Here is a 20123-nt window from a genome sequence, read left to right as displayed (position 1 = left end):
ACCTCCAAACGTTCCCGTAGCCAATGGGTACCAGGTGGTGGGACCCGCAACTGGCTGGTACCAAGTGTGCTTTCGGGGGTCGTCCAAGCAACACCCATTGGATCACAGTGCCCGCTCCCACCGATGCACAGCGCAGTCAGTGAAAAACAGATCTTCTGACACAAAAGTCAGGCATATCCCAGGGCCAGCATGTCCTAAAACGTCTTTATGTGCATATAATCTCAACAAATGCAAGTCCGCCGTGCCCAAGGATCCTCAAACGGAATGTGAAAGTCTGGCCACTGAGCGTGCCTCATGTCGGCTAGGGTCTAGCGGTATTTGGGCCGCTCAGTGGCCGCAGCACATCAAGTGGCCACGCCCTTTTTCCTCTGGTCATCAGCGTCACCGTTGCTCGCCAGGTTATTGTGTTCCATCCACATAGTCACAGCCTCTGGACTTTCATAAGAGTGTCTTCCCGTTGTACAGTAATTTGTTTAGCTGGGTATATGAGCATATATTTAAGCCCTAGTTGTCTAAGCCTCGCCTTAGTAGGCACAAACGTATTGCTTTTTTGTTGGACATTGAGCTTCCTCTCTATCTTTCCGCAGCCTCTGGAGAATTGAAGGATTACCTCCCTATCTCTGAAATTCAGTGTCCTGGCAATGATTGGCCTGCGTATGACCCAGGTGGGGGCATCCTCTGAAGGGAACGGTGGGCCCTCTCAATTGCGAGTCCTTGCGATAAGTTCCCAGGGCCAATCTCTTGCATCTTCAATGTAAGTAGTTGCGTCCCTGCCTTCCTTGGCCTCCGGCAGTCCTAGTATGCGTATATTGCTTTTGCGGGATCTGCCCCCCCTGCATCCTCAGGCCTCTGTTACAGCACAGTGTTTCTTGTCTATATAAGCTTCACCCTCGTTGCCAGATCTGCGGTGGTGGCAACCGTTTCTTTCAGGAGGGACTCTGATGTAGTGACCCTCTTCAGAAGCACCCTTGCATCATGTCTGAGGAGCTGTACATCCACCTTCATTTCTTCAATTCTGTTTTCCAGAGAGGATTTCAGGGCTGCGATCTCCAACACTTTTTATTAATTTTCAGTTTACAAACAACACAGCACACCGACAGTGAAAGTTGTAAATGTCCGAACATCATGCATCAACATGTATTTACTACTGCATACTCCTTTGCACCTTTAGTCCTATTCCTCCAGGGCCACCCCTCCTTTCATGCTCCCAGAGGTATTGTGTTCGCTTGGACTGGCTCAGGTGGGCTCGGTTAATGAGGCCACTAGCTGTCTCCAGGCCATCAACGTTCCCACTTCATCATCCCCCCACTCCCTTGTAGGCTGCTTCATACCATGCTGCTGTTTCCGCTTCTGTCCATTTCAGAAGGTCATGCCACCACACTTCTAACCTGGGTCTCTGGCTTGCTTTCCACCCTATAGCTATTCTGCGTTTGGCCAGAATATAAGCCAAGTCCTTAAGTTTGCAGACATGTTTCATTTTACTTGGTCTGGTGAATCTTTCCAGCATGCACGCCCACGCCGATTCTACATTTAACTTGATTCGTTTCTCCGAGAAGCGGTGGGTAACCTCCCCCCAGAATTTTCAAATCTCTGGACATGCCCAAAACATGTGTAACATCCCCGCGTTTAGTTCCCCACATTTGGGGCACTTTTGTGGTTCTGTGCTTTTGAATCGAGGGGTCATGTACGCCCTGTGGGTTACATATAACTGAATCTGTTGTAATCTAGTGTTTCTGGACACCTTCTTGTGGTTCCACTGTGCTCTTTCCCATAGCCCGTCCTGCATGGGTTCTCCCGCGTCCTCCTCCCACTCCTGTCTCAACTGGGTCACCTCTTTCCCCACCTTGGACATTACCAATTCGTAAATCCGGGACTCCTCATGCCCTCCTTCCGAGATATCATATATTGTCTCTATGGCCGAATCTGGTTAGTCTTCTAGTGCCATTTCTGACCATGTGGCTCGTATCTGCTTTACCAGTCGGGTGTAGGTAATATACTGCCCAGGGTGTACTCCAGTTTCTTCCATTAGTGTCGTGAATTCCAGTGCCCTCCCATCCTGCCACACATCTCCCATGTTGCTATGCCCACCGGTTCCCTGTATCTACGTATAATCTTCCTTAGTTGTGCGTCCACTCCCCTCAGCGCCACTAGTGGCACTTGGGGGGCATGCACAGAGTCAAGTTCTCCATGACCTGGCATGCCTTGAGCCATGTCTTCCACCCCAATTTTAACAGCTTTGATTGCCCCTGTAGCTATGATTTGGGCAGCCATATTAGTTCTTTCAGAAAGTAGGGTGCACATTCTGACCTCAGGACTCTGGACTCTGCTGTTAGGTCTTCAGCTAGCCACTTGGTCACATACTGTACTTGCCCGGCCAGATGGTATATCTCGAAGTTAGGCAGTTTTATGCCCCCTCTCTCATACGCATTTTGTAACTTCCATAAAGCAATCCTATTTATAGTATTTATCACGCTCACCTGATTCCCACGGAGGCGCAGGTCTGGCTTCGAGTGCTGATGCTTCTTCAATGGTGAAGCGCAGGACTCTGAAGATGGACATGAAGGGCCCCTCTACTCTGGCTTCTCTGGCTCGCAGGAATATTCCCCTGTGCGTGAAAAGTGAGTATTACCTACTAACGGAATAATGTTCAAGCCTCCCACTCCCTTCCAACCCTCCACGATACCCTTCCACGATTCCCCGTGAAGTCTCACCTTAGGGTCTGGAAGGATGAGTTCTCCATCCTGCTTCTGATGCAGGGGCGAGTTGAAACCCAGTTACTTCACTGGATTGAGGTTTGATGGGAGTTCAAATAAGCTTGACTATTCAGGTAAGGCACTGTAAGAGTTCTGTTGCAAGTTCAAAAGTTCAAGCTTAATAAGAAGGTTCATTGTCTTATTGCAGCAAGCGCTAACGCTTATGTCTTTTTCCCCTTAGGGGCCGGGGTTCGGAATGCCGGAGATATGGCGCCGACCCGAAGTGAAACGTGCAATTCCAGTAAATGACAGGTAAGTTCTGGATGAGCGTTCGGGTAATGTCTTTGCATTCGCTCATTCAATGTCTTTGTCTTTTTTCCCCATAGGGGCCGGGGTCCGGAATGCCAGGAAGCGGCAGGACCCGAAATGAAATGGGAATGACCCAACAGGTAAGTCTTAGAAGGAAACTGAGCTTTTCCTGTTCCCTTCCTTCTCTCACCTTGTGCTCTTGTCTTTTTCTCTCTAGGCTCTGGGAAGTGGCTGCGGATCCGGATGATCGCTGCTGAAGATGGAGGTGCCCAGGAAAGGTGAGTGAAATGCAGCGCTGCATCGATCGAAGCGAAATGCTTTTAAAAAATGATGTATTCCATTTCAGGATCATCGGTGTGATGTCTCCGTGATGCAGCTTTAGCAGGTAAGGTTCTCTCTCTCTCTTCCAATTCTCTCTTATCTCCCTTTGCAGGTGACCCAGGATCCTGACAGGCGTGGCTGAAGTCCAGATGCAGGAGCTGACACGGTGAGCGTCCAGCTGCGAGGAGCAGAACAACGCGAAGCGTGAGTTGCTGATCGGGCGTGGTTTAAATAGCTTTGGAAGAAGTTCCAGGTATGTATCCTTCCACCGATCAGGTATGTATCCTTCTCCGACCACACCCAGGTGGAAAGTAGTCCCACAGGTAAAGTAGTTCCATTCAGGCCTCAAGAGGGCCTGGATGTAGCAGCATGGTCTGCATCAGGTAAGTGCACATTAAAACACTTGAACACATGTCTAGCTTTATGAGCCTGGCGCCTAAGGCGCCAGGACAGGGGTCCAACATGAGCCTGGCGCCTAAGGCGCCAGGACTGTGTCCAAAGGGCCCCAGCTTGGGCCCGCTGGCACTTCCCTGGGGGGAATGATGCCTGCCTCTGGGGTTGCTGGGTCGGACCTGGCTCCTTGGAGGTAGGCATCATGACAGTATTGTGCCAAATGAAACCCCTACATAAGCTCTGTAGTTTATTTAAAAAAGCGTTTGGGCAACATATATGGGATATTCACAAAAAAGTGAAACAGCCTAGGCAAAACAACCATTTTCAAAAGTGCCACCCTTCCATCATACCCAGAGGGAGTTTAGCCCAGAACCTCATACTGTTTTCAATGTTGGCCACTGCTTTCCCTGTGTTTTTGTTTGTGTTCCTCTTCTACCTCATGGTAAATATTAATCCCTAAGTATCTGAACGTGCTAGTCTCCCAGGGTATTTGTAATACCGGCAGGTTACCCTGTGCAATTCCTTTATAGCTCCCTAAGGGAAATATGCTCAACTTCCTGGGGTTAACCACAATACCGGAGAATGACGCAAATCGCTCCATCACTTCAAGGATGTTTTGCAAGTTTTCTTCTGGATACCTCAGATGTAGCAGCATGTTGTCTGCGTACAATGATATTGGCTGTGGCCCCTCCCTAGTGTGGACCCCTATCTCTACATATTGTTGCCTCAAATATATTGCTAGGGGTTCCAGTGCTAGGATATACAACATCAGAGACCATGGGCAGCCTTGTCTACTGCCCCTACTGAGCTGCCATTTGTCCAAGATGATCGCTCCCGTTTTGACTCTAGCAAGAGGCGAGCTATACAGCAGCTTCACCCACCTCAGGTACCCAGGCCCCATTCCGTATTCCTTCAAGGCCGCCATCAGCCATGGCCACCTTACTGAATCAAAGGCTTTCACCACATCTAGTGAAACAATTGTGACTTCCTTTGCATCTCTTTCAGTCTGTTCCATGACGTGATGGAGCCGTCTATGGTTATTGGCTATACTCCTACACGGGACGTATCCTGTCTGATCTTAATGTATCAATTTGCTTATAACCCGTCTGAGTCTGTTTGCGAGCACCGCCGTAAGTATTTTACTATCCTGGTTTAGCATGGACAGCGGTCTGTATGACCCACCATCCTTGCTAGGCAAATTATTGCCTCTCTCAGGGATTCCGGTAGTTTCCCTATCTCAAAGGCCTCGTTTAGCATTGCCAGTAACGAGGGGAGCACCTCCATCCTGTATGCTTTATAAAACTCACTAGGGAGCCCATCCGTTCCCGGGGCTTTGCCTGTGGGTAATTGTCTGACCACCATTTCTAGCTCCTCTAATGTAATGGGGGTGTCCAGGCTCTCCTTTTCTTCCGTACTCAGTTTAGGTAACCCGATGTCCTCCAGTATCTCTCTCATCTCATTCACACCCGCCCCTCCTGCATCTTCATATAAGTGTTGGTAAAATTGAAGGAATCCCTCATTTACGCTCCCTTGGGTGTCCAATATTTGACCACTCCTCTTATCTCTCATCACTGGTCTAGGCGTCACCTGTTTGTATAGCCATGCCAACAGCCTTCCCGGTTTATCTCCCCGTCACGATGCCTGCCCCCAGACATCTGGAACAGGTCCATCTGTCCAGGGAACAGGCACCCAAGAAGACACAGGAATTACAAAAACCCCACCTAGGGGCTATATGGGTTCGGTCCTGGCACCATAGGCGCCAGGCTCATATTGCCAACTTTAAACTATGCAGGTCATCCTGCAAAGAACTCATGTACAGGCCATCATGAGGCCATGAAGGGACTACTTTCCTTTAGGAACTATTTGCTGCTTTGGTGTGGTACTGGAACTTCTTACCTGGGAACTACTTTTTTGATGCTATTTAAACCACACCCGAAGAGCAGCACACGCTTTGCGTTATTCTGCATCTTAGCAGCGTAACGCTCAGCGTGTCTGCAGTCCAGCATCCTGTCTACAGCCACACCCGTCTTGTGTCCGGAGCCGATCCTAGAGAAAAGGAAAGAAGAGAAGGTTGGAACAAGGAGATTTCCATTTGGTCATCATCTTTTCCTGGAGCAGCCGCACCTGTGGATAAAGGAAAAGGACATTAATTGTGGCAAAAGAACGTACGGATGATCTCGCCAGGCAATTACTTCAAGCTCAAGCTGGGCACACACCTTTACCTGGACTCTGGGGAGCTTCTGCCCAAGCTCAATCAAGTAATCCAGTGCAAGTAATTTTACCAGGGACAGTTCCTTTAGCACCGCCAGAACACTTTGCGGAGGACCCAAAAAGGTTTGCCGTGTTTATGAACCAGTGCCGCCTGCATTTTTTATGTAAACCTGTAGCCTTTCCGAATGATCAAGCAAAGGTAGCCTTTGTACTATCGTATCTCAGCGGCAGTGCAGCCGATTGGTCTATTCCACTAGTCAACCAGGATGACCCTCTTCTTCGGGATTTTCACGGTTTTCAACTAAGCATGGCAAGACTATTTGCCCGACATGCCCAATGCCAAGCTTTGGATAACGAACTTTTGTCCTTGCGTCAGGGTAACTAGGATCTGCTGACCTACATCGCAACCTTCAATAGGTTGGTGGTGTTAGGTAGAATTCTCTCTTTAGGCTGAATTTCCTAACCTAGTGAGTCCCCCAGCAGCTTTGCTGGATTTCTGGAGTTTGTTTTTTTCTTCTGCCAAGAGTGAGACTCTCTTTCTCCCACTCCTGGACATGATTTATGGTGTTCCTTTGACTGTTAATGTGTTTTCTGGGCTATGGGGTCCTTTACTCCATAGGGTCTCATGTGTTTTTACTATGTGTGTTACACAGCACCCTCCGTGCAGTGTCACAGGGGTGTCATAGTGACACCCCACCATAGACTCCATACCCTGGGACTGACTACTGTCTCCCAGGGCATGTAAAGTCACCATTGGCTTTACTAGTCCCAAATTATTAACAGAAACCAGTACAAACCATCATATTGTGGACGTACTGGTCGGGGCAGTTCGATTGGCCCGGGGTCTGTTAGTCGAGGGGACACGTCTCCGTCCCCCCTGATCGAGTTTTGGCTGGTGGCAGTGGATACTACTTTTTATATTCGACCGTTGTCATGCCTGCGCCACGGGCGCATCCATTTACGCTCAATATGGACTATTTGTTTATCATTTATTTACAACAGACTCTTGGATCCATCTATATTTACTTTGGGAACTTTATTTCCCATTTGCGAGACTTTGGTGCTTTATTATTTTTTCCAACAAACTACGTATACCACAATGCACCTGGCTACAAGCATCGATTCCTGGCTGTTCCTATTGGTTATCAAAGGAACTACACCCCCCAGAAGCCCTAGGGACTTGCCCTGCTTCCACCAGCCCAGGAACAGAAAGGGAGGTGGCCGATTGCCTGCAGGTGTGCTTAGCCAGGTGCAACCAATTAGCCTGCCTCTGTGCTGGGCTAGGCAGTATAAAGGCTGCTGCCTGCAGTGGCTCAGCCTCTTGCATCTGAGAGTCCTTCCTCCACCTTTCGCGTCTTTCTATGGATCTTTGTATGCTGTTTACCATCTCTCCTGCTTGGATCCTGCCTTGCAGCTTGCTACACCCTGCTGCCTACAGCCCTAGCCTTCTGGGCTCCCTGCCTCAGTCCAGCTCCTCTGGGCTCTCAGCCTTGTTCCTTACTGTCCTCTGCTATCCTATCCTGTTACACGACTTTCCCTTCATTTCCTTCTGCTAGTTTGCTATCACCTCCTTTCCTGGATTTGTCTGTAGTATCTTCTCTTGTACTGTTTGTAGACCCTTTTGTACAGAGCTTGTCTGTTGGTTCCCATCAGTCAACCTCTGCCCCTTCCCTTGTTTCGTTTCTACATTACAGACACCCATAGCTGCTGTTCCAAGCCATGAGCAAACAGCGTGGGCCTCTGTTATAGCAAACTGTGTAGAAGGCTAGAGTATTTCCTAAGGTTCGTGGAATACTCTTTTCCTAGATCTGCATACACCCCAAGAGGGAATTCATTCTGTACCTTTTTCCCTTGCTACTCTGGCCTACTCTTTGTTCTCTTTCCTCTCTGCTGTGTGTGTACTTATCTGTCCACTTTATTTTGGCACAACCACCCAAACCCTTTCTGGGTGTCTTGTGCTACTCTTAATAGAGTGCCATCCTTGACAACCGTGAATATTTCCCTATGACATTTTCCCATTGTTCGAGGCTACCAACTTTAATTATTTAATTCTCATAGCCTCGAACATACCGCCGGTTTATTTAATTAATATTAATTCGCCGGTTGGTATTTTTTGCCAGGACTCGATTCTAAAATGGCATTTGTGTTCTCTTCTGTGACCCCAACCCAAGTCGAGCCCTTTGTTCCACTTTTTGGCGGGCTTCTCCACAGAAGCCTCCAAAAGTGGTGCCACTCTGTCTGGGTACCACAGGGGCTGTGGGAGGGGGTTTAGGCACCCTGGACTGAGTTACCTTGGTAACTCAAGTCGCACTCTTGTGTGATTGGCCCAAGTGGTGAGCCGGCCGGCTCACCACTTAGCATGTTTGATTGACAGCTAGGCTGAGTGAATGGGGGTATGCTGCATAAAAGCAGGGCTTTGGGGACTGGAACTTCAGAAGTCGCCACAGGACCTGGGAATCCGACGAGGAAGAAGCTGGGCCGACCTACCACGACGACACCACCGGTGGAGCCCTGCAGAACCGACTCGCCACTTCCCGACGACAGAGAAGATCTCCCGGCTGGAGAGGCTTCTTCCCCTGACTGGTGGGCACAACCAGGTTACCTTCTTTTCTTCACACCCCAGACCGGTTTGTGGTCGAACTGCCCGTACTAAGCACCCCAGCGGCCGGATAGCCACTTACCACTGAACCGCGAATCAACAAACCGCTCCTTGTACCTGAGAAACTCTGCGCCTGGTTTCTTCCCTGGCAGTGCAACGGACTCCTGTCTTCCACTCCGGCGAGATCCTCTCTTCCCCCGGACGAAGCACCGACTTGCATCCGCTGCCAGGAACAACTGCCCCCGCTGGAGTGTTCTCACCACTTTAAGGTAACGTGTCCGCCAGGCCTCCCTTTCTAAAGATTGCTACAAGGTAATAATAACCCCTTGACCTTCTGGACTGGGCTGGCCGCCTTGACCCTCTAACTGGTCCCTTTCTTTGGTCCAACTCCTTTTTGAACTGTTAGAAGACTTTTGTGCACTGCAACCGTGTGACCTTCGACACGTTTCGTTTTGATCCTCTTAAAGCGGATCCGGCCTACTGACTCTGAATTCACGGTGTTACTTTGCCTTCCTCTCTTGTTGTGTTCGTGAAAAAGTGTTGGGATCCGTTTCAATTTATTCTCTGCTTTTCTCTCCCTTTTGAAAAACAAAATATTAGAGTGCCATAGACGTTAAGCGCTCACCGCTGTCTGAAAATAAGTGGGGTTTTACTTAAGACTTGTCTAATATTCTTTTAAGGGAGTGTATATCTTTTAGTGACCGTGTTTTTGAATTGCTTACTATTAGTGCCTGTGTGTTTTTCTAGATGTGGTTTTAAATAAATAATTATATCTCTTTTACACCAAGCCCTGGTCAGTGTTTACTTGTTCTATTGTGCTCTCTTCACCTATTGTGAATACTCTGTATACTGCTTAACTCTTCTTGAGGGAAGTCTGACTGCTCAGCCACAGCTACCAAGTGAATCTGTGTGGTACAGACTGCTACCAAGTGGGTTTACTGCCAAACACCTGTAGTCCTAAATCTTTTGCAGTGGTCCCAGAGGGAACTGCACAGGTTTATGCCTAACAGGTGATAGTAACCGGATGGCCAGAGGTCAAGCGGATTACGCTATTTCATCGTGGGCTACGAGGTGAACTAAAAGACGTTTTGGCACAAGTAGTGAACCCACCTCAAGATTGTGCTGAATACATAGTCCAGTTGGATCACAGACTTCAGAATCGGAAGGCTGATCGTGCTAAATTTGAGTATTGGTAAGACCTAAGGACAATGTCACCCCCAAAGGAACTGATGTATCTGAACCCATGCAAATTGGGGGGGTTAAAGGACCTTTGGCTCAAAAAGAAAGGGACAAGAGGCGGCAGTTACAATTGTGTTTGTACTGTGGAACCTCGGGGCATTTTTTACGGGATTGCCCAGTGAAACCACCTAAGAAGGTGGTAGGAGTCGCCGACAAAATGAGTCGGGAAACGACCACGCCCGGCAAGCGTAGAGGTCCGCTTGCCGAGCATGAAGAAGGACCCTCAGACCTTGCACCTAATTATACCAATGGTCCTTATAGATCAAAGGCAACCATCTTGTATGCACGCAGTGAGAGCATACATAGATAGCGGAGCCAAAGGAAACTACATGGATCGAGAATTAGCTACAAGGATGAACCTGCCTCTTTGCAAAAAAACCCACAACTGATGTAATCACCACCGTCGATGGGACCGAAATAACTTCCGGTCCAGTAACTCATTCAACTATGGAGATGACACTGTTGGGTCAAGATGGGCATCGAGAGAGCATTGTGTTTGATTTAATCAAGGCCCCACAGTTCCAAATAATTATTGGAATGCCATGGTTGGAAACTCATAATCCTTGTATTGACTGGCGAGAAAAGTGAGTGACTTTCTCGGATTGTGCACACACTTGTTACCCTGAAAGAACTTTGATCAAAAGACTGGCTACGGTCACAAATCCGATAACTCAGTTACCCCAGGAATTTCAGGATGTTTTCCAGAAAGACCAAACAAACACGTTACCCCCCTACAGATCATATGCTTGCCAGATCGACCTCCTACCCGGCGCTCAAATTCCATGCAGCAGAATCTATGCCCTCACTGAACCCGAAAATCTTCATTTACAGCAATATTTGGATCAATACCTCGCTAATGGCTTCATTCGCCTGTCCAAGTCTCGACAGCATCGTCTTTATTCTTCGTCCCTAAAAAGGAAGGTGACCTTAGGACTTGTATTGACTGTCGCGCATTAAACCAAATAACAGTAACAAACCGATACCCGTTGCCCCTGATCCCATAACTACTGGACCAGTAAAGGATGCTTGTATCTACACTAAATTGGACCTCCGAGGGGCGTATCATCTGGTACGAGTGAAAAAAGGCGACGAATGGAAGGCTGCCTTCCGTACCAAATACGGTTTGTTCGAATACCAGGTGATGCCTTTCGGGCTTTGCAACGCACCGGCAGCCTTCCAGTATTTTATGAACGATGTCCTTCGCAAACTCAGACGTCTGTGTTGTTGTATACATAGACGACCTCTTAGTATACTTTTCATCTGAATCAGACCATGCGAAGCACGTTCGTGCTGTACTAGAAAAACTACACCAGCATAAATTATATGCGAAATTGGAAAAGTGCGTTTTTCATACTTCGGAAGTTGAATTCCTTGGATTTATCCTGACCTCAAATGGAGTTCGAATGAATTCACGAAAGGTGGATTCAATCCTCAAGTGGCCCTCACCTACCTCGATTAAAGGGGGTACAGAGTATGCTTGGATTTGCCAACTTTTACAGCAGATTCATTCCTGATTTTTCACATCTTGTACACCCCATCACAGCTCTTTTGTGGAAAAATAAACGCTTCCAGTGGACAGAAGAAGCTGAAAAGGCCTTCCAAGACCTAAAACATAAATTTACTTCAACTCCTGTCTTAAAGCACCCACGTCCAGAACTTCCGTACGTGGTTGTAACTGATGCATCCAGTTTAGCCATGGGAGCTGTCCTTTCCCAAAAGGATCCTGAAACTGGTCAACTTCACCCGGTGGTGTCTGGTCACGGAAATTTCAGCACCAGAGTTAAACTATGCAGTTACCGACAAGGAACTACTGGCCATCAAGTCGGCGTTCAAAGCCTGGCGGCATTATCTTCTCGGAGCTCGACACACCATCACCGTAATCATGGATCACAGGAATTTACAATATTTAAAGACAGCCAAGGCTCAATCGTCACGCCAACTTAGATGGGCCTTATACTTTGCGGAACATGATTTCGTGATTACTTACCAACCAGGTTGTCGAAATGGCAAAGCAGATGCCTGATCTCGTATTGGAATGGGAGAAGCATTTTCAAATCCAGAACCAGTACCCATAATTCTCCAGCATGGGGTCTGGCATGGATTCACATGCTCATGAATATTCCCCGTCGTCAGGCTGGGAATCCTCGGTAAAGAAAAAACCAGTATCAGTTTCGTTTCTGATCTGTCTTTCGTAGTAGTAACCAATCACTGGTCTCTGCATCATACTGACCACAGCCAATGACTGCCCTCTACCTAAGCCCCGCCTCTGGCAGCCATCTTCAGATTTTTACCGCACGTTCATGTGTTGGGATCCTCGTGCTATTGCTCTCGAGCGTTAGTGCTATTTTTTCACGTTTTTTGCTCAAAAACTTCGTTTTTTCGGTCAAAAGAGCCTCAAGCTCCACCGACTCTCCATCCGATCAACGGGGACCCGTGTCGGATTCGTCTGCACCCCTCAAGGGTGAAGATTTCGTCGAGCTACGCTTTGGAGGACTCCAGAAGCTTCTCAGGCCCGGACATGGCCCAGGAGAAGGGAAGCTCGACGCCCGGAAAGCTGTTCAGGGTCTGCCCTGGATGCCAGCTGCAGAACGTCTTTAAGGAGGACGAACACTCCTTTTGTCTCTACTGCTTACATGAGGACAAGACGCACGTGGAGAAGGACTGTGCGTTTTGCGGCAATATGTCGGAGCGGACCATGAAGGTCCGCCATCAACGTCTCGCCAACTGGCTGGAAGGGAAGAGCCCGTCAGGCGAGAAGAAGAGGAAGAAATCCGAGCGGTCTTCTAAGACCTTTGAGGACGCCCCGGCGACGGGGTCCAACACAAGGCCAAGCACTGCGAGTCCGCTGGCACCGGGAGCGCCGAACGGTCGGGCGCCAGGCAGGGCGCACCCTCCCTGGCACCTTAAACCACGAGCCAACGCTCTGGGTCGGGTAAGAGGAAGGGCGAGCACCCGGCAAAGCTCCTGGAGAGGCCCCGGTCGAGCTCGAAGGCCCCATTGGAGGGGGAGCGAGGCAGTGTCCCCCCCCCTCAAGGATAAGGCAGTGAGCGCACCTAAGGTGGTGAAGGCCTTAATCCATCCGGCCAAGCCCTCTATCGATACTGTCGCGGCGACCCTGGCTCAGCCTGTGGAGGCTACACCAGTGGTGGCGACCTCGGGGCTCAGAGTCTCCCTGCCACCTCGGAGGGAGTCCTCTTTTGTGCCCATCGATAGGACCCCTGTGAAATCCCCGGCGGGGAAGAAAAAGGGGGGGGCAGGGCGTCGTCGTAGATTCGGCTTCAACCTCGGAGGAAGAGCTGATCGAGGTCTTAAGCCACGGCCTTGGCGTGGAAGAAGACCGGCCCGTCGGGATGGATCCCGACGCAGGTGACGACGACATCGTCGAGGGTGCCGACGGGGCCCCTGATCGCCCGTCGGATTCCCCTCTGCCAGCGCAGCAAGACAACTCGGTGGCCATTTTGTTGGCTATACAGTCCTTATGCTCAGAGATAAGGACGAGACTACCGTTGCCGACGGAGGAACCTCTCCCGTCGGGGGATCCTGAACCGGGACCTTCTGGCGTTCCCCCGCCCAAGAAAAGAGGGATTCACCCTCCACCTCCTTTTCAGCCGTCGCGCACCGTCCAGCCCTCCTCCCCGTCCACCCGAGGGGATGATGCGGGGACTGACACGGCAGCGACGGGTACGGACGACGAGGTATACGACGAGGATCTACCGTCGTCACCTCCCACCAGGGCTTCTCCGCCCTACGAGATTGGTTCGTTCCACTCCATGATCGCCAGGGCATCCGAGCTTTTCCAACTCTGCCCTGAGGAGAAGAAAAAGGAAGGATTCCTTTATCAACGGCGCGAGGCCAAGAGGAAGACGGTCCTCGCGGTGCCTCTACTGGACGACATTTGGGATGAGGGCCTCGCCCTCCTCAAGAACCCTTCCACTACGCCAGCTAGAAGAGACCGGTACGAGAAGAAGTACCGGGTCCCGGACGCGGCCCCCCTGTGCCTCCGGGCGCAGCCTACCCCGGACTCCGTCGTCTCCGCGGCGGCCAGGAAGAAAGCGGGGGGGGGGTGCGGCCTCCACATCGACTTCCCCACCGGACGGCGAGGGAAAGAAATTGGACACTATGGGACGCAGGGTCATCTCGTCTGCAGCGACGACGATTAAAGCGGCCAACGCCTTGGCTATCGTGGCCCGCTACAACAGGGAGCTATGGTACAAACTGGCTCCCCTGCTGGACTTCCTACCGGACGACAAGAGGGCGGATGCCCTGGAGATCCTACAGGAAGGTGAGGTGGCGTCGGACCACGCCATCACAATTGCGACGGACATCGCCGACACTGGGTTTCGCCAGTTGGGCAACGGCGTGTGCCTTAGGCGGCGTGGATGGCTCAAGGCTACGGACTTCCGTCAAGACGTACAGACCAGAGTCCTGGACATGCCGTTCGATGGGAACAACCTGTTTGGGAAAACAGTAGACGATTCCCTTCAGGCCATTAAAGCGGACACTGAGACGGCCCGGGCCCTTGGGGTTCTGCAGCAACGACGGATGCCCTTTCGGAGCAGCGGAGGCAAGGGCGCCTCCAAAGGTTCCGGCGGCGGTTTCTCCACCTACCGTCAAGCGGCCCGCTCGTCGTCTCAGGAGGCCTACAGAGGACGAGGCAAGTCTGGCGGACCCCGCCGTCGTCGCCAAGGAGGCCAAGGCGGCAAAGCCTCGTCGAAACAGGATTGAACCGACCGTGGGGTCGGGCCCCCACCGATGCACCCCGGTGGGAGTCCGGCTGGCGAGCTTCGTCAGCGTGTGGGAGTCCATCTCCACCGACCGTTGGGTGCTGGACGCCTTAGCCCGGGGCCACGCGCTCGAGTTTCGAAGAAGGTGCCCGCGCGTCCCCCCCGTGGCCAGGAAAGAGCTTCACGTCCCTCAGCTTCTCCTGGAAGTAAGGGCGATGCTCAGGAAGGGCGCCATCGAACTCGTCCCAAAGAGGCTTCGGGGCTCCGGAGTTTACTCGAGATACTTCCTCGTGAAGAAGAAGACGGGAGGATGGCGCCCCATCCTAGACCTGCGACGTCTGAACAAATTCATCAAGGCGCAGAAGTTCCGGATGGTCACCCTCCAGCACGTCCTGGGTCAGCTGGAGGAAGGAGACTTCCTGTCGTCGTTGGATTTGGAGGATGCCTACTTCCATATTCCCATCCTAAAGGGGCACCGAAAATTCCTTAGGTTTGTGGTCCAAGGGCGTCACTACCAGTTCAAAGCCCTCCCCTTCGGACTACGGTCGGCACCCAGGGTATTCACCAAGTGCCTTGCACCGGTGGCGGCGCAGCTGCGCCGCGAGGGGATCCACGTCTACCCCTACCTGGACGACTGGCTCATCCGAGCCAAGACGAGGGAGCTCGCCGTGGAGCACACGGCAAGGACCGTCCATCTTCTCACGGACCTGGGATTCTCCGTGAACTACGCCAAGTCCCACCTGGTACCCGCGCAAAACGCACTGTTTCTGGGAGCGAAGCTCGACACAGTGTCCCTTCTGGCCTCCCCGTCGGAGGAAAGGACCAGGTCCATCCTGGGCAAGGTACAGCGGATGTTGGCTTCCGACGCGGCCAAGGTGAGGTCCATCAAGTCCCTCCTCGGAATGATGTCTTCTTGCATCTACCTCATTCCCATGTGCAGGCTCCGGATGCGCCCGTTGCAGGAGTTCCTGGACGCGCGCTGGATCCAAACGACGGGCGGCTTTGAGGAGAGGATCACACTCGACGAGAGTTTTCGCCGAGCGGTCCGGTGGTGGGGCACCCGCGCGCATCTGACGGCGGGCATGGACTTCCAGACCCCAGACCACCAGGAGACAGTGACCACGGATGCCTCCCTGGAAGGGTGGGGAGCGCACACCGAAAATCTGCACGCAAGAGGCCTTTGGCTCCCGACGGAGTAGTCCCTCCATATCAACGTCCTGGAGCTCCGTGCAGTGTTCTGGGCCCTCAGGTCCTTCCTTCCGTCCCTCAAGGGCAAGGTGGTGAGGATCTTCACCGACAACACCACCACCATGTTTTACATCAGGAAACAGGGCGGAACCAGGTCCCCAGCACTGTCCAAGGAGGCGCAGGACCTGTGGCATTGGGCCGTCGCCCAAAGGATGTTTCTGGTGCCGTTTCATCTGGCAGGGATAAAAAACACCATCGCCGACTCACTCAGCAGGGAGCTGCGCTCGTGCCACGAGTGGGAACTACGGCAGGATCTAGTGGATCGCCTCTTCCGACGGTGGGGCACACCCCAGATCGACCTGTTCGCGACGGCGACGAACTCCAAGTGCCGGAGGTTCGCCAGCAGGTTTCCCCAGGCGAGGAGCATGGGCGATGCTTTCTCGTTCCCCTGGGAGGGCCTGTTCCTCTACGCGTTCCCTCCTTTGCCACTGCTAATCCGGCTCGTCAACCAGCTCAAGAGGTCACGGTGCAGGATGATCCTCGTCGCACCTGCGTGGCCGAGGCAGATATGGTTCCCGGACCTTCTGGACTTGTCAACGTCCCCGCCAATCAAGCTGCCGGTGGACGCGGATCTACTCTCCAGGGAAGGAGGCGCCATCCTCCACCACGACCCGAAATCGCTGAACTTGCAGGCCTGGCTCCTGCAGCGCTAGAGTTTGGAGGATACGACATACCGGCCGACTGCAGAGAGGTTCTTGCAAAGGCCAGGGCGTCCTCGACTCTTAAATGCTACGGACACAAATGAAAGAGGTTCTCTGTCTGGTGCCACGCACAGAAGATTAACCCTCTACGGATTACGGCTCCCCAGGTACTGCCGTACCTGCTGACGCTGGCCAAAGCTGGACTGGCACACGCGTCCATCAAGATTCATCTTGCTGCGATCTCCCAATACACCAGAACCACGGGGCGGACGTCCTTGTGGTCTCATCGTCTGGTGAAAGAGTTCATGAAGGGACTGTTCAGATCGTTCCCGCCGGTGAAGGCTCCGGCCCCGGCGTGGGAGCTCAACGTGGTGCTGACCAAGCTCATGGGACCTCCGTTCGAGCCCCTGCACTCGGCCCCGTTGAAGTTTCTGTCGTGGAAAACAGCGTTTCTTGTGGCCATCACCTCCGCACGACGGGTGGGAGAGATCCAGGCCCTTTCCTGCAAGGCCCCGTACTTGACTTTTCACGACACAAGGGTAGTGCTCAGGACGCACCCCTCCTTCATGCCCAAGGTACCGTCGGACTTCCATCTCAACGAACCCTTGGTGTTGCCTGTGTTCTTCCCGTCGCCTTCGTCGCCGGCTGAGAGGACTTTGCACTCGCTGGATGTGGCTAGAGCGCTGAAGTTCTACATGGACCGCACGAAGTGTTTTCGGAAGACGTCACAACTCTTTGTGAACTTTGGACCTGTCAATCAGGGGAAGGCTCTCTCGAAGGCTTCCATTTCCAGATGGCTCTCCGGCTGTATCATGTACTGTCATCGTTTGGCAAACCGACCGCTGCCTGGCCGTCCGAGAGCCCATTCCACCAGAGCGATCGCAGCTACCACGGCGTTCCTTTCTGGTGTGCCCCTGCTGGACATATGTAGGGCTGCTGCGTGGAGGTCGACGCACACCTTCACGAAATTCTACTGCGTCGATCGGGATTCCAGGGAGGAGTCCAGGGTCGGCCAAGCAGTGCTGCGCAACCTGTTCGCCTGAGGTGAGCCTGGTGAGGAGGTAAGATGCTTAATGTTGAGTTTGATGTAATGCTTAATGTTGAGCCTTTGCCACCTCCTGTGGTTGTGCATGTGTGTACTGCTATGTATTCTTTATTCATGAGCATGTGAATCCATGCCAGACCCCATGCTGGAGAAGGAATAAATTACTTACCTGTAACTGTTGTTCTCCAGCATGGGTCTGGCATGGATTCACATGCGAACCCTCCCGCCTACCCCTCTGCGGCTCTTCACTTGGTCATACTGCCACTTCACGTGCTTCCAAATCTGAAGATGGCTGCCAGAGGCGGTGCTTAGGTAGAGGGCAGTCATTGGCTGTGGTCAGTATGACGCAGAGACCAGTGATTGGTTACTACTACGAAAGACAGATCAGAAACGAAACTGATACTGGTTTTTTCTTTACCGAGGATTCCCAGCCTGACGACGGGGAATATTCATGAGCATGTGAATCCATGCCAGACCCATGCTGGAGAACAACAGTTACAGGTAAGTAACTTGTTCCTTTTGGAGAGAAGAATTCTTGGCATAACCACTCTACAGACTCTGGACGACATCCATAAAAAGATTCAACAGCTTTTCGACCCTGCAGCCTTACAAAGCTGGTTGAACAAAGGCAAAGATTATTCAGTCACTGATCACCTACCATACTATCAAGGACGTCTTTACCTACCAAATAAAGAATTACAAGAACATGTTAACTCCAATTACCATGAGTCTTTGATAGAAGGGCATCCTGGGATCGCTAAAACCGAGGCCAAGATCAAAAGACAATTCTGGTGACCTACTTGGCGGAAAGACATTGTCATTTGTACTGTCTTGCGGTATTTGCGTCCAAAGTAAGACCCAGAAAAGGAAACCAGCAGGCCTATTACAACCTTTGGACATTCCGCCTATGCCTTGGCATACCTTATCCCTTGACTTTATTACTGACCTTCCCCAATGTGATGGGTATAACACCATCCTAGTTATAGTGGATCTTTTTTCCAAAATGGCTCATTTCATTCCATTAAAGGGTCTACCTTCAGCCTCGACCTTGGCCAAGGAATTTCTAGAACATATCGTCTTAATACATGGATTCCCCTCCGTATTGGTTTCCGACCGGGGAAGTCGGTTCATTTCTCAGTTTTGGAGGAAATGCTGTCAATTGGCCCAAGTTGACATTAGACTATCAACCAGCCACCATCCTCAAACCGATGGTCAAACTGAGAGGACACTAGAGCAATATCTACGGTGCATGTTACACCAAAACGAAGGCAATTGGAAAGAAATGTTGTGGATATCTGAATATGCATACAACAACTCATTGCACTCAGGAACAGGACTAAGCCCATTTTATACTATATGTGGGTGACATCCTCAAACCTCTGACTCGATTCGCCCCAACACTTAGAGATGCCCGCTGTGAACCATCTGCATGCCACTATTACACAAGCTTTTAAAAAGGCAACTGAACATTTGAAACAGGCTAAAGAGAGATACAAGAAAACTGCAGATCAACATAGAAGCAAAGCTCCGAAATATCAGATAGGAGACCAAGTTTGGCTGGCTTCAAGACACATACCTTTAAGGGGGACTCGAACCTTTAACCCCAAGTATTTTGGACCTTACACTATTAAAGCCATTATTAATCCAGTGGCCATCAAATTGGAGTTACCGTCAAATATGCAAATTCACCCAGTCTTTCATGTTTCACTTCTAAAGCCAGTACAACCAGGGACAAGGCTAACTAAACCACCTAACCCCATCCTAATAGACAGGGAACCAGAATTTGAAGTAAAGAATATTTTGGACTCTCAAATAGTCAAATCAAGACTTTATCTGGTTGACTGGAAAGGTTATGGTCCACAAGAAAGGTCATGGGAACCAAGGGACAATATTCATGCACCTCGATTGGTGAAAAGGTTCCACCAGATTTTCCCAGACAAACCGGGACCAGTGAGGAGAACAGCCTTCGGAGGGGCCTGGGGGGGTGGGGGGGAGTGCTGTCACGATGCCTGCCCCCAGACATCCGGAACAGGTCCATCTGTCCAGGGAACAGGCACCCAAGAAGACACAGGAATTCCCAAAACCCTGCCTAGGGGCTATATGGGTTCAGTCCAGGCTCATATTGCCAACTTTAAACTATGCAGGTCGTCCTGCAAAGAACCCATGTACAGGCCATCATGAGGCCATGAAGGGACTACTCTCCTTTAGGAACTATTTTGCTGCTTGGGTGTGGTACTGGAACTTCTTACCTGGGAACTACTTTTTTGATGCTATTTAAACCACGCCCGAAGAGCAGCACACGCTTCGCGTTATTCTGCATCTTAGCAGCGTAACACTCACCGTGTCTGCAGTCCAGCATCCAGTCTACAGCCACACCCATCTTGTGTCCGGAGCCGATCCTAGAGAAAAGGAAAGAAGAAGAGAAAGTTAGAACAAGGAGATTTCCATTTGGTCATCATCTTTTCCTGGAGCAGCTGCACCTGTGGATAAAGGAAAAAGACATTAAAATAAACCGCGTCGCATTGCCAGCTGCAGCTCCGCGCCATACTCGCTTGTCTTCGGAGCACCTCCACGACCCGGTGCAGCACCCGTTGAATCGTCGCCCGAAACATCAGCATCTGAAAAGACAAGAACAAACAAAAGGTGAGCGGGGTTCCGCCAAAGACATTCTTTTACTTACCGCAAGATACTTAATCGGAA

General features: G+C 51.2%; 1 protein-coding gene across 1 annotated transcript in view; it reads left to right on the top strand.

Moving 5' to 3' along the window:
- The window catches only part of FMR1 (fragile X messenger ribonucleoprotein 1), an 821120-nt gene that overhangs the window by 514879 nt on the left and 286118 nt on the right, over positions 1 to 20123 (top strand). The gene's annotated exons all lie outside the window — the stretch shown is intronic.

Source organism: Ambystoma mexicanum, chromosome 5p (genome assembly GCF_040938575.1).
Source record: "Ambystoma mexicanum isolate Mex_15411 chromosome 5p, UKY_AmexF1_1, whole genome shotgun sequence".
Classification (NCBI taxonomy): domain Eukaryota; kingdom Metazoa; phylum Chordata; class Amphibia; order Caudata; family Ambystomatidae; genus Ambystoma; species Ambystoma mexicanum.
This window is presented reverse-complemented; position numbering and strand designations above follow the sequence as displayed.